The sequence below is a fragment of the Halichoeres trimaculatus genome, unplaced genomic scaffold (assembly GCF_033239565.1).
Source record: "Halichoeres trimaculatus isolate MK-OKI-2021-1 unplaced genomic scaffold, fHalTri1.1 fHalTri1_scaffold_2, whole genome shotgun sequence".
NCBI classification, from domain to species: Eukaryota; Metazoa; Chordata; class Actinopteri; order Labriformes; family Labridae; genus Halichoeres; species Halichoeres trimaculatus.
Window position 1 is genome coordinate 24,818,809 of NW_027437180.1, and position 14,071 is coordinate 24,832,879.

The window sequence follows — 14,071 nt, forward strand, 5'->3', positions numbered from 1 at the left end:
CAAATGGTCTTTTTTGATTGGCAGTGGTCCTGGATGCAAAATAACCTAATGAGGTATAACAATTTTATTAAAGTGGGCATGTTGTTTCCTGCAGGCATGGACTCCACTCACTTTTTAATCTCTTCTCCTTTAATGTCTAACTCCATTGTTTTGTTGGAGTTCAGAATCATATAGTGCAGGTATTTTCATCCTCATAATAAACCTTATTAAGTTATACTCCTGCTTTTCCCATTATATCTGAATGCCCTGAACAACTTCTGCTGAAAAATTATTTATTCTGCGGGGTTTCTTTACTCAAATTATAACAAATGTGCACCACCACATCATCTACAGTGATGTTTCTGTGCCTCCTTGTTCTTTGCTTTATTTCCCCAAACACTCATTTTCCAGTTGGACAGTTAATTGAATTGGGTGCTGGGTGGAAAGTAGCGGGTGCTTAGCCACAGTTGCCTGATCACGGAGCATGGGGTAACTGGGGTTAGATTAACTAAAGCTGGGCTCAGATGGAGGAGCCAATGGTGCAGAGACACACCCACTGAGCTACTGATCATAATATTCGATGCTGGATGCTTGGAGTGGTTTCTTATAAATCAGCTGCATAGCTGTACTAAAGAAAAGTTTAAATCTAATAACTGAGGGAGATGCTTGATTTGTTTTTGGCTACAGGGAGAGAAGACGGTTAAATGCAGCATGTACAGATGCTTGATGGACTTGACAATCAAAATGCTCCTGCTAGGCAAACAGTACGCTTTAGTAAATAGTCCCTGAGCATTTCTGCACATCTTTAAAATATGATGTCTGCAGCACAGACGATGTGATGGAACCTACATGATGTAAGATGAACAGTGGCGTCATGAAGTACTGCAGCATCTGGTTTTGTTGTCTGTCACACAGTGACAGTTTATTTTCCTTTTACCATCCCTCAACAATTGATTTGAGCTGCATTCCAACAATCATTTGTTTTTCATTGCAACAGATAACATAGGGACATAGTAGACCTCTGAATACTATGACATCCAATCAGAATCGAGTATTTTTAACAGACAAGTATGATGTTGGGGGTAATGGGTGAGCTGGTCTCCTCAGCCTTGTGTTGCAGTCTTGATCATCCTGTCAGGATTCTAGTTCATATAAGTATCTGCTCAATCTGCATTATCCTGCTAATTTAGAGTACAAGGCTAACAACTAAAGCTATCAACAAGTTGATATATGGTGCATCTAAAAATTCCTACTTTTCGTCCTTGTGTCAGAGATGACGGCATCAGCTGATCATCTGTCAGTCAGTTGTAACAGCTGTTTGTATGTTTGCACATGTGCACCGCAATAACTCTAATAAAACGTAAACAGTAACAGAGCGTTGTCTGTTCCTTTGACCTGTTTTTTGTGTGCTATTTAGGAGCACACGGGTCATTTTACCGGTAAAATGCGTCATTACTAGATTATTCATTTAGCCTTTATCTAGAGCATGAACTCTAAAACTTATTAATATAACGTGGTTTGTTGTATCTCAGGAAGATTTTATTTATTAGATCAGTAAAAATAAAAGTCATGTTACTCTTCACCCTCTGCCAACCTCATGCTTATAAATATAACTTTAGGAATTCTAAAGGAAACGTTGCAAGTGTTTTATTTTGACCGACTTTATTCTAAGATTTAAATTATCTTCATAAAAAAGGGAATCAACAGAAATGGGAGAAATAACCAATCACATATGCATATGTTATACATGATTTATTTCATGATGATTCTTAACTAAACTGTTGTATAAACTGGGGATTGATCTCTGCTGTACGGATTTGATGATGGCTGTGTTCAGTATTTTGTGCTTCAAACTCACATCAAACACTTTTTTAATCCCATCTTTTACGACCCATTTCAGAACGATCCTAGTGATTGTTTTCAGCTCCGTTTTTTTGCTTTCATTAAACTCTGTTGTGTTTGTGAAGTTTCATGTAGAGAAGTCACTGCAGCCATAGCACTACAATAACAGCAGACCCCCGTCAGCTACTAGAAGGATGAATAATTATTAAGCTGGAAATTAAATTCCCAATCAAAGTACATTGTATTCCCATTGTTATGTGGTTTGACCAATCAGGATGCAGTATTCAGCACAGCCAGGTGGTGAGTCAGAAGGCTGGGTTATAAATTCAGAATATACCTGCTGTCTTCTTCTGAGCATCATCCTAAACCTGAAGCATTTCATCCCTGACAAACGGCCCTTTTCCACTGCAGTTCTTTTCAGATATTCATGAACATATTTTATCCTTTTATTTTATATGCATGCTATTCCCATAAGCCACTCAAAACTACAGCAGTGTAAAGAAGTCTAAAGAGCCCTGCTAGAAGTCAGCAGTGAGCAGAATAACACTGCATACAGCCGACCTTCCTGATGGCTCTGATAGTGGCTTTAAAAATAGATCCTGGCTGTCCGCCTCTCCCTGTTCACCTCTCACAACACGCTGCTGTCACTGTGTCGCACCTGCTGTGAGGAGACCAGCGCATAAGCAGCTCTGCTCATGCAGAAGATCAGCACTTCTCTCCAGCCTCTCACTGTGGAGAGTGTGTCCATATGAGTGTGTGTGCACGTTGCAATGCCTCTAACAAAGCAGTAAAGGACAATTAAGGTCATCACAGACAGATAACAGAGCATAAAGCTTGATCTCATTGTACATGTTTTTTGCTCTGTTTTACACTTTCAAAGAAACCATCTCCCTGTAATACACATGTACATAGCAGTGAAGAGCATTTCCTTTAAGAGTTTTACCTTAAAACTGTCAACCAAGAGTTGACAATTCAGAAATCTTTCTCGTTAATTGCTGCTTATTAAATTGAAGTCACTGAAGAGGTTGGCTTATGTGGTTGATCTGAAAAATGGCAAAGCATCTATGTTTCAGATGACAGAGTAGATATGCCTCAAAACTGGTCTACGCTGCTGGTCTGCACATCAAGGCTCCTGTTTTTGCCTGCAATACAGTTGACTAAGAGGTGCTGACTCCCATCCCAGCTACAGTGCACCTGAGTGCAAAGCAGCTGGGATGAGAGTCAGCACCTCTTAAGTCAAAGGCCATGGCTCTCTGCTGGGAAACAGTGCTTTGCCCTCTCTAGGAGTGGTGTGGGTCCGTAACCCAAGATTAGGAGTCAAGGTATCTCTAGGTCTTGTTTACTAGTGAAGGTTAAACAGATCTTGGGTTTAATGCCAGGAGCAGCTGCATGCAGGCACAGCACCAAACTGTTGGAGTGAATAGGGAGCTGTACCTGAAAGCAAAGCACCTATTGATCTCTACTCCAGCCTAACCAACTCAGAGGACCTAGACCTGGAACTGGAAGGAGTATAAACCCCACCTGGCATTGGAGTGCCTCAGAATCCCCCATGAAGTGCTGGGCAGCGTGGCTGAAGAGGATGATGTCTGGGATAACATGTTGAGCCAGCTGTCACTGCGACCCAGCCACAGGTAAGCAGAAGAAAATAGATGGATGAGTGGATGGAGAGTATATATGGAAAGTCGTAAGGAGAGCATTCTGATCATTTTAGACTCATGAAAATTTACAAAGGTCACCTCGAGTTTTTTATAACCCTGCAAACTCTCTATCCTATTTAGTGTTCATTTTATGACTGCAGGGTGTAAAACCTGAGGCCTGGTGAGAGTTTTCTCCTTAAATTATGAGTACAGCATGTGGATCTGCATCCTGGAAAAGCTGAATTTAGTAGTTATGCAAAATCAAACCAGGATGCTGACTGATTATCATGCACCATGATGTATTGATCTCAATGTAAAAGAGTAAAACTCAAGGTATAACTATGTTAAACCTTTGCTATTGATCTAAAATTCAACACACCATAAAGAAGGATTGATTGATGCTGCATTTTTAAATAAGTCTTCTCTCCTCAGTGCATTGCTCCTGACTCAAACACAAACCTTTAACTTAAAATTTATAAAGCAAAGTGCACAGAGTGTGAAGAAAAATCATTAAAGGTAAGCAGACATGTTTCATAAGATAAAAACAATATGCTAAGTCTATTTTTCACCATTTGAATCCATAGCACAAAAAGTTGTAAATGCTGTATTTTTTCATGGACTCTGTAAGAGTATGTAAGATGGTAAACAGCACAACTGTTACTTCAAAGGGAAGCCAAAAGTAAAATAAAACCCTTTAACATTCTTCCTGTTGTGACTGTTCATAGGTCGCATAATGATGATTTAACAAGTTTCTAAGAATCACTGAACTCCCCATCGCTGTAAGTGTCTGCTTCAAAACAGCACAAGAATCGTTTCTCCTGTGGGCTGTACCCACCAGAATGATCTTTGCTGTTTATTTAGAAAGATAAACGTATGCTATGTTGTCATTAGAATAAAGAGTGTGACTTCATCCTTTAAACTAGATTGCTACTGTCCATATCATGGCCCCTCAAGAGTTCACCAATGGGATGTGTCAGCATGCATGTGTAGTATTATGTTTTAATTTTCTGCAGTAGAGGCTCACCAATCTCATTACTTTGAAGTTATTAACTGGAACTTGATACATGACTGTATGAACATCTAAACTTATTTACATAATGTGAGACCAGAGTCTGAGTATTTGCAAGCATACCCTATTCTACAATAGTTTTCTAAACCAAAACGTTGTTTTAGCACCCAAAGACATCAAACCAACATGTTTCTGACTCCTTTCCCACATCTTGATAGCCACCTATCAGTTTGTCATCTGCTGTCTGCTTGAGTGATGAGTGACTGACATCACTGATCTGCTGCAGCTATGAAGAATTGTACTGACAGATAAAAAAACAAATAGGAAAGCTGGAGACAAATGTGACATACATTTCTAACAGGCTTCTGATCACCACTGTGTTAAATTAAACATGTTTTAGTCAGGGTGTCATGATAGACAAACGTAAGCTAGTACACCACACAGAAACAGGTCACACACTGAAAAAGGTGTTGATTGTGCACTGTCATCTTTTAATGTTGATAACAAGATGAGCTGCATCAAGACCTGTTTGATTCAGCCCAGCAGGAGCTTGATTGATCAATCACGCTCTGTGATACCAGAGCAGTAATTAATTGGAGGATACATCAAAATGTCAGGAAAAAGACAGAAACTTCTCAGAAAAGTAAAGACGACCAGCCTGGTCACAGTCAGGAGCTGATGTGTGTGAAAAACAGTCATCAGTGAACTGTGGCTCAGACAATAAACACATTATTGATAAGCGCTGCGAGACTGACACACTTACACCAAAGTCAACATGAAGACAGAGAAGAGGAGTGATCACTGTCTTTTTGAAAGAAAAACTGCAGGTTCATTTATATCAAGATTAACCTCCAAAAAGACCAAAAAATATTCTGACACGTACACATAAAACCTACATTCAACATTTACATGAGTTATCACAGGAGTGGTGAATTAAGATAGCAGAACCAACAATCCAAGCTACAAATCAGTCACATAAAAGATAAACTGCCACTGACGTGTTTTCAAAGAAATAAGGGATGGCTTTCGTTCATGTCTCCTGGTGAAAACTACCACTCAAACTACCTTCAGGTCACCATTATACCGACTATTTTAATTGCCACCTCTACTAGGCGCCGCCCTGTTGGCTATGGCTGCCTTTTTCAGCAGCTCTCTTTTCTTTGTCTGTTTCTTGTAATTTTTTCATCTTTTTTTTCGTTATCTTTGTATTTGGAGTGGATCATTACTTTGTATGGTTCATTTGTTGATCATGGACACCAAACTTTTTGCAGCCTCAACAATATTTTTACTACTTTTTCTCCTGTGTTTGTCTGGATATCCTACATGTAACCATGGCTGCATTGTTTACATGTGAACTCAGCATGTCAATGCTAACTGGTGTAGGGCCTGATGTCTTCCCACAAGGTGAGGAGAAGGAGGTGAGGACGACGTGCTGGTTCTCAGCTGTGAGCTAAGAAGTGATGACATCAACCTGTCCGTCCATCCATCGTTATTGGGAACGTAAGATCTATCTCCAATAAGATGGACGAGCTAGCTGTGCTAACCCAGCAACAGAGGGAATACCAGAGGGCAGAGTAGCATCATGCTATTCACAGACATGGCTAACGGAGCTAACATCAGACACCAACGCCACATTGGAAGAGATTCACCTGCTGTGAGCATACAGGATCTAGGAGACAGAGATGGAGCATGACTGAAGAAGCTCAGTCCTGGACCCTGTGGAGGTGGAGGCTGGCTGAACTGGAGAATGATGGACAAGCTGTCATCATCTATTTTCTTATGGACCTTTTTGCACTTAATATACACTTTCTTACTTTTGTTTTCTTGATTGCTATCTATTATTCTATCATTCTATTAACAGCCAGATTATCCCAGCACCCCTGAAAAACTATTAACAATGTAATTTGCCAAAAAAAAATTCTAAATTTAGCACATGTACTAAGATCAACATGTTAATTTTATATTCTAGGTATGGATTTGATTACAGTGAAATAATTAAAATATTTAAATAAAACATATTTCTCCACTTGGTCCATATAAAGGAGAAAGCAAAAATTCTGTGACTGTGTGCGTGCATGGAAACATTTCAGGGAAAAACATAAGGGAGCATTGGGTTGTGGAATAGCAGAGCAAATGTGAAAATGATAAATATCACAATTAGTCCTGTACACACTATTGCAGCTCATAAATATATTAACTTCTGGCTCTCTAGCTGCCATTGTCATGTTGCGAACATGTAGCATCCTGTTTAAAACTCACAGGTGGAGCTCAGATCTGGATTATTGGTCAGTTTGGTAAGAAAAGGGATAATGTTATAATTGCAGAACTTTTACTGAGAAATTCATTAAAAAATAACACAATACGATTAATGGCTGTATTCAAATTACTGATGCAATGTGTAATGTCTTTTTTTTTCATGTAGACTGGATTCTCCTTACCTACACACATACCCAGGATAAAGAAAGAACTTTTACAAATTCAAGACCTGTGTGAAAACAGAATATTTTATTTTCTTGAATATTTTGTGTCATAAAGTGCAAGTTATCTTTCCATAATCAGTCATTTTAACTCTTTCACTGCCATTGACATATATAGACGTCATTTCAGTGCGGAACGTTGCCTGCAAAAGAACAGAAAAAGGTAGAGACAATCGTTTTTTCTGATGAAAGAAGAGAGTCTACTCTTTTTTTTTGGTAGTTTCTGTGTTTACAGTCATGGAACTCAATATTCTGTGGGTCTTGAAAGATAGGTCAAAATGGGCTAAAACGGCTGGCAGTGAATGAGTTAATACTTGCAACAAATTCCATTTCACAGTCACTCCAGGGGCTGAGCACTGTCTAAAGTCTGATCCTAAGATTGCCTCTTGTTTTCATACATGAACTCTCTTCTAACAGAACTACTGCTCCAAATACTTTCACTACCTCTCCTCCAATGCTACAACCAAAACTAGGAATTTAACTTGTTCTATTACCACACTACCCTGGTTGAACACCAATAAAACTACATTAGTGCTACATTAATCCTGACACCACCATGACTCTTAATACTACTGGCAACTTCCACCATAAGCAATGGCACTACCATTTCTGTTACGACCATACTTTTACCACTTCTACTGTCATGACTGCTGATGCCATTACCACTACTACAAAGACCATTACTACTGCTGCTTGTCTACCACTACTACTCCCACAGTACTCCTTAAAACTTTTCCAATACAGCAGCCTTAACCAATAATGGTCGATTTAATTCAACAGGATTTACAACAAGAAGCTGTTCAGCATTTATAAAGAAAAAAAAACAATCTTATCTTGCTTTATAGGAAGAACTTGTAATAAAACAAGTAAGTATGCACTGCTCTTGTGTTTGGATAGCCAGCCCAGCGTTTTAATGCTGACTTTAATTACCCTGATTTACTGAGTTAACTCATCTATAAACTGTTCTAATGTGGAGTTCAAACCAACCATTAGCTCTGTCCATTTTAATACAACTGTAAAACACATTAAAGGGGTTTAATGCTCTCTTTTACTGAGATACTGACAATTATACTAGGTTGTTGAATTAAATCTTTGCTACAGGGGCCACATTTAACTCTTTGTAGTCAGTATATGTTTGTGCAAAAGACTGCAGGTTTAGGATGATTTCTTGTACATGTGAAATGTTGAAGTCAACTCACTGTGTTTCTGTATCAGAGTGGAAGGTCTCTTTCTTTTAAAGCACATCAAAGACCTGTTTTGTTGTAATTGTTGTTTTGGCTTCCAAACTCCTGGAAAAGCTAACTTTTAATAGGTTTTACAGCACAACGCTTTAGCTGCAGACTTAGGGCATAAAATTCTGCTCCAACAAGTTTTTTAAAAAACTTTTTTTTCACGCTTGTTAATGTTTTTCTTTTCTTTTTTTTTGTTCTCTAATTTCAAGCTGTTTTTGACCTACTTAAAGTTCCTCTAAATGCATGCTGAATAACAGCCTCTCTCTGAAATCTAAGAGAGCTCTTGAGAAGGGTGTGCGCTCGATGAGTACAATCACAACACACACAACTGGTTCAATGCCTGACTTTGTGACAGACTTGAACGAGATGGGTTTTTAGCTGCTTTCTGGAACATCTGCAGTGAATTGTGTGAGCTGTGTTTGCTGTGAAGTGTAGCAAGTCATTGTAGCAGAAGTCCAGGCGACAGTGCTCAATTTCAATTACTGTTATCACTTCTTTTTAAAGATACCTGCGTCAAGAGGCAGTGCAGCCTTCAGTTGGAGTGAATGGCTATTTAGTTTGATGCACAGGGAGAAGAAGACTGGCTTCAATAGTGAAAGGAGCTCAAAATAAAACCAAGAATGAAGCTGAAAATTAATTCATCTGCTGGGATCTTATTCAAAGCAGTTCAACAACTACAAGGTCACTTGTAACTTTAAGGATATATTCTATGCAAGTGCTGTTTTAGGAAGTGGCACATCAACCGTAACTACACGAGTATTTTTGCATTTAAGCCTTTTGCAGAGGGATCTGCAGAGGACAAGAAACAGGATACAGACTGTGCAGAATGTAAACAGTTGGGAAAAAAATCATAACCAGAGCTTCTCTACAACAGCTACTGTAGCTCACTGGTAGAGCTATTTTAAATTCATGGTCAGCACATCCAGTGAAACCAGCAAATTGTTCTTAATGTTGCAAAAATTACAATCTAAACACATGGTGATATCATAAAACAAAATTATGCCTGAATTGCCTCCTAAGAGTACAAAATCATCTACCAATGGGTAAAAAAAAGTACTTGTTAAGTTACATGCATCAAAACATTTTTCTTATTTCAAGCAACTTGCTCAGTATTTTTTTTCCCTTTTTATTACCTTGAAATAAAACATTTTTACGGACTTGTCAGATGAATGTGGTTCATATTAAGTCTAATAAGACATAAACACAACCTGGTTTCAGTTTTTGCAGGGTAAGCAACAACATTTTCAGGAACTGGTATGCCCTAGTTTAATTAGTTATACCCATTATTCTTAATTTGGTTATCTGCACTAAAAAAGATGGCCATAGGTTGTGTGCATTTCAATGCACCACAAAGTAATTATAGTACAGTGCAACAGTTTTATTATTTTAATAAGTCAAATCAAATCATTGTCTATGCTTAATTTAATGGAGGTGGGTAGAGATATTATTTATGGAGATTAGAACTGTATATAAATTATATCTAGCATGCTTAGGTAAGAACATATACTTGATACCACCTCTGCAGTCATTGGTTTGGCCACCTCAATCTAAAACACCTGGACACCTCCCTGCCATGTAAGCAAAGCCACTGATGTGTAAATGTGCCTGATCAGAGAGAGCAGTTTCTGTGTGAAAGGGTGATGTGACATTTAGTAAAAGGAGTGCTGCCTGGTCAGATAAACTCAAATATATGACATAATATATGTCCAATATAAGTCCATTTTACATAAAGCAGCAGGCTGGAAACTGAAGTAGCTGTAGTGTTTATTTACATTACACAAAAATGAGAAAGAACAACTTAAACTAGAAATACAGTGTTGTAATCTTAATGAGAGCTGGCGTCTTTGTCCTTCACAAATGTTTACAGCACTGGTGTTTTGTTTGAAAGCCCTGCAATGGCCTCGTTTGATGTACAAACCTTTTACAGTGAAAAAAAAAAAGTGGTGCCTCTTTTCATACTACATTCATTCTGACAGTTAAATGTTCCCAAGTGGTGCCAAAAGAGTGCAGAAAGTGAACTGAAGTGATTATTTTTCATATTTCCTGGAGCCGTGTGAAATTTCTTAAGGGTCACAAGTAAGTCACCACACACATTTTATATTCTCCATCACTGAAAGGGTAACCAGCTGCTCACAGGCACCATTTTTGTATTTAAGAGTGGATGAATTTTTCTCCACTATTTGACAAAAATATCACATGAACACACTGCTGTTGTCTTCTTGGATTGAAAAAACTATACCAGTAAATATGCATTTATATTGAAAAATGCATATTTTTAATCAAAAAGTATTTCTAACTACATGGTACAAAACTTGACCATCTGTCTTTTTGGTTTGTAACATGTATTTGTGGTTTCAAATGTATCTTAGAAATACAATTCTTCATATATGCACAAGGCTTATTTGAGCTTTAACACTTTTGGAAAAATTTTGGATGTAAGAACAAACAGTACAAAAAAAAGTTCTGGTTGTGTTTAAGAAGATGTTATAAAACTTTAGCAAATTTGCAGTTGCATTTATAATCTACATGTTACGAGGATGATTTGTAGAGAGGTAGGTAAATGCAAATACATATAAACAGATGTTGTACTCTTTGAAGGATGCCTTTCAGGGCCACAATCAGCCCAGACAGCAGCATCAAGCATCAGCATTATGATTGTCTTGAGGTTATGTAAGAAAGCAAAGAGAGAGGTGCAACACTCCGCCCATGATTCCCTGGAGGTAGGTGTTTGTTTCAACACTGAACTGATACATCTCTCTGTATCTGTGTGCTCTGGTTATAAACTGACATGGTTCTGAGTAAAGGTGATAAATAAAATGTACTGTTGAACCCTTTTCAACCCTTAAAAAAGGGGGGGAAATAATTGGGGGAAATAATGTTAATATAGCTGCCTGCCCATCCGCCAGAGATGTTACTGGAAGTTTAATTTCCTGCTACAGTTTGAAGATGACAAATAGCTTCAACATTTTCATCATTTCTACGGCACTACATGTTTGAGGAGAACCATGAAATGAGGAGGATTTGCCCAAGAACTTAAAATTCAAATACCTCAAACCATGCAACCCTGAAATGTTACATTTTCAAACGGATGTGCTAATCTTTCATGTCTTCATTTTTACGAGCTCTGGGGGTTCTTTCAGTATGTTGCAGCCCATGCACTCGGCTCATTTTTGGCATAACTAATTCAAATTTGTTTCCCAGTCAAATGTGGACAAAGTCATGGAAATATTACTGGTAATCTCAGGAGGCAAAACACAAAGGTAAAATACTCTATAGAAATGTCACCACAATTGTTTTTCTGGAAGTTTTCTAGAGTTTATTTTTTAAGCACAGAAAAGGTCTTTCAGATTTCTTTTACAAACTTGTAGTAGTAGACCTCTTTACACAAGAGGTCTGGTGCTAGTCACAATAATCAGAAAGTGCACTGGGTTCAGCTCATGGTGTTATGACCCTTTAAGTTCACATCTCATGCCTCCACTACACCAAAATGTGAAATGATAAATAGGGACACAAAAAGCTGGTGTGATATTGTGATACACTGTTGCAGACTCGATATGGGAAGGACTCATGTCCGCAAGAGTGTCTCTGTTGATGAGGGACTGATCAGTGTAGTACATTTAGAAAACAAATCAATCGCTGGCTACATTTAAATGCACTCAATATATGCGTTAAGGTCAATATTACGGTTTCTGAAACATTCACATTAACCAGTTTAATGCGTGAGCAAACAGGGTTATTACTTTTCCATGGTACACCCAACAAAACAGCTACACACAAACAACATGTCAACGCATGGAGAACATCACAACGCAATGCACATCATTTCAGTTTCATCCATAGCAAAAGTAGCAATAACAGCAGCGGCAGCACGGCGGACTTCCTGTACTCAAAAGACCAAGGTCCTTGCGAATGGAACATGAACAGTACACAAACTAATGTTCCTTTTGACATGGACAAATATTCCTGGTTATTAAAAAAACAGAATATGAGCATATTCCATTTTTTAAAGGGTTATTGGTGTTTACATGGCTGTGTGTATCCAGGTTATTGCTGGTCTTCCAAATGTGAAAGATTTACTGACTGAATGTAACCGCATCCACTGACTGTCACAGACATGAGCTCCAAGTCTCTCTCTTTCTCTCAGTCAGCTGACCAACTAGTGGCAATGTTGCTGTCAGTCAGTGAACTGTTCACCAACTTCTGTTCAGTATGTTAAGTGAATATATGTCTCTTCCTCTCAATCAATCAGTCAGTGAGTGATATGTGTCAGAGCTCCCGTTCAGTACATTCAGTGAACCATTGACTTACTGAACGTGCAACACAGTGAGTCACCAGTCTCGGTCACAGACACTCTGTTCTGACTAAAACACAATCAAATCGAGACCGTTGCTAGTGGAAACAGTCAGCTGAGTGAAAGTAAGTTGGATATTTAAGCCATTTGCAAACTAACAGCAGCTAGAAAGAGCACAGAGAGAGGAGAGTGCAACTGAAGTTGAGAAATGAATAACTCCTTTAAGTTCAGTTCATTCAACCAGATGATTCATTTGTTTGGAAAGATTTGTTGACGAATGACATGTCACTTCTCTGGCCTTCTCCTGATATTCCCAACCAAGACACATTAAACAACATAAATCTGTGGAGTATTTGTTTTATATACCAGCTGTGGTTGTGAGTCCTTTCATAAATTGGCAATTTAGTAGTTTGTAAACAAATTTACTGTAAAATAGAGCCCAAGGATGTTTTGAAAGTAAACTTTTCATCCTATCTATTTGAAAATTTTCTCAGTTTTGTTGGAGAAGATCAGAGTGGTGGGAGGAGTGGGAGGAGTGGGGTCACAAATTGTCTAAATTGGCTGAGACGTAACAGTGGTAGAGAAATAAGAGCCTGCAGATAATCTGTCAGTGAATCATCATTTCCCCATGAATCTGCATCACATCGGAGGCACAGAAGACAATCTGGAACATGAACAACCCTGAATTCCCACTATTCATGCAAACCTTTGAGCAGAAGTAAAGGTCCCATATTATGCAAAAATCGCTTTATTAAGTCTTTTAGTTAAATCTGTGGGTCTTTGGCTTTCCTTCCAGCCCACAAAATGTGATATTTAATGACAAAACCTGTACTTATTAGTGCTTGTGAATGTAAAATCTTGACCTAAAGCAAGCTGTTTGGAATTTCCGGGGTTTGCCGATGTCAGCGATTCCCTTTTTTGAATAATCAGGAGCAAATCTGACCTGATTGGTCCACACAGGAGCAAATACCTCGAAACCCCTCCCTGCCCACTCCTCTCCCCACAACTGGGGAGAAGGCGCATTACCCACCATCCGCCAATAAATCTTGGACCCTGGGAATGTGAGTATTTCAAATGCTGTGTGCTGTGGAGCAGATGTAAGAGCTTTTCCTCAGTGTCCCCCTGTCTCTGTGTTAGCTTCAGGATGCTAACTTTAGCTGCGGTTAGCCTGTTGTTTTAGCCTGTAATATTACGGTAAATAAGCTTCGCTGTTTTCTAAACATTGTGCACTCGGACCTTGTGGCGCTGCTCTCAGTGACACAGAAGAGCGGGGCGGTATCAGCTGTGAGTCATTTACATCTGAAGGTCACGCCCACTAAATCAGAGCGTTCTGAACAGAGGGGCTATGAGAGCCTGGAAACAATACTGATGTGCTTGATTTATTGGCTTTTTGGAACAAAACATGTTACTACCATTTCATGAAGACATCAATGATCCATATTAAACTGCAGAAAAGGAGCATAATATGGGACCTTTAACAAATACAACAGAGAGCATTTAGTCTAAAGACTCAGCCTTTCAGAAAACTCTCTGCCGTTCTCTGACATTTGAAATCAGCATGCATTCAACACTGATACAAAAATGCTTGGAGGCATAGAGACACT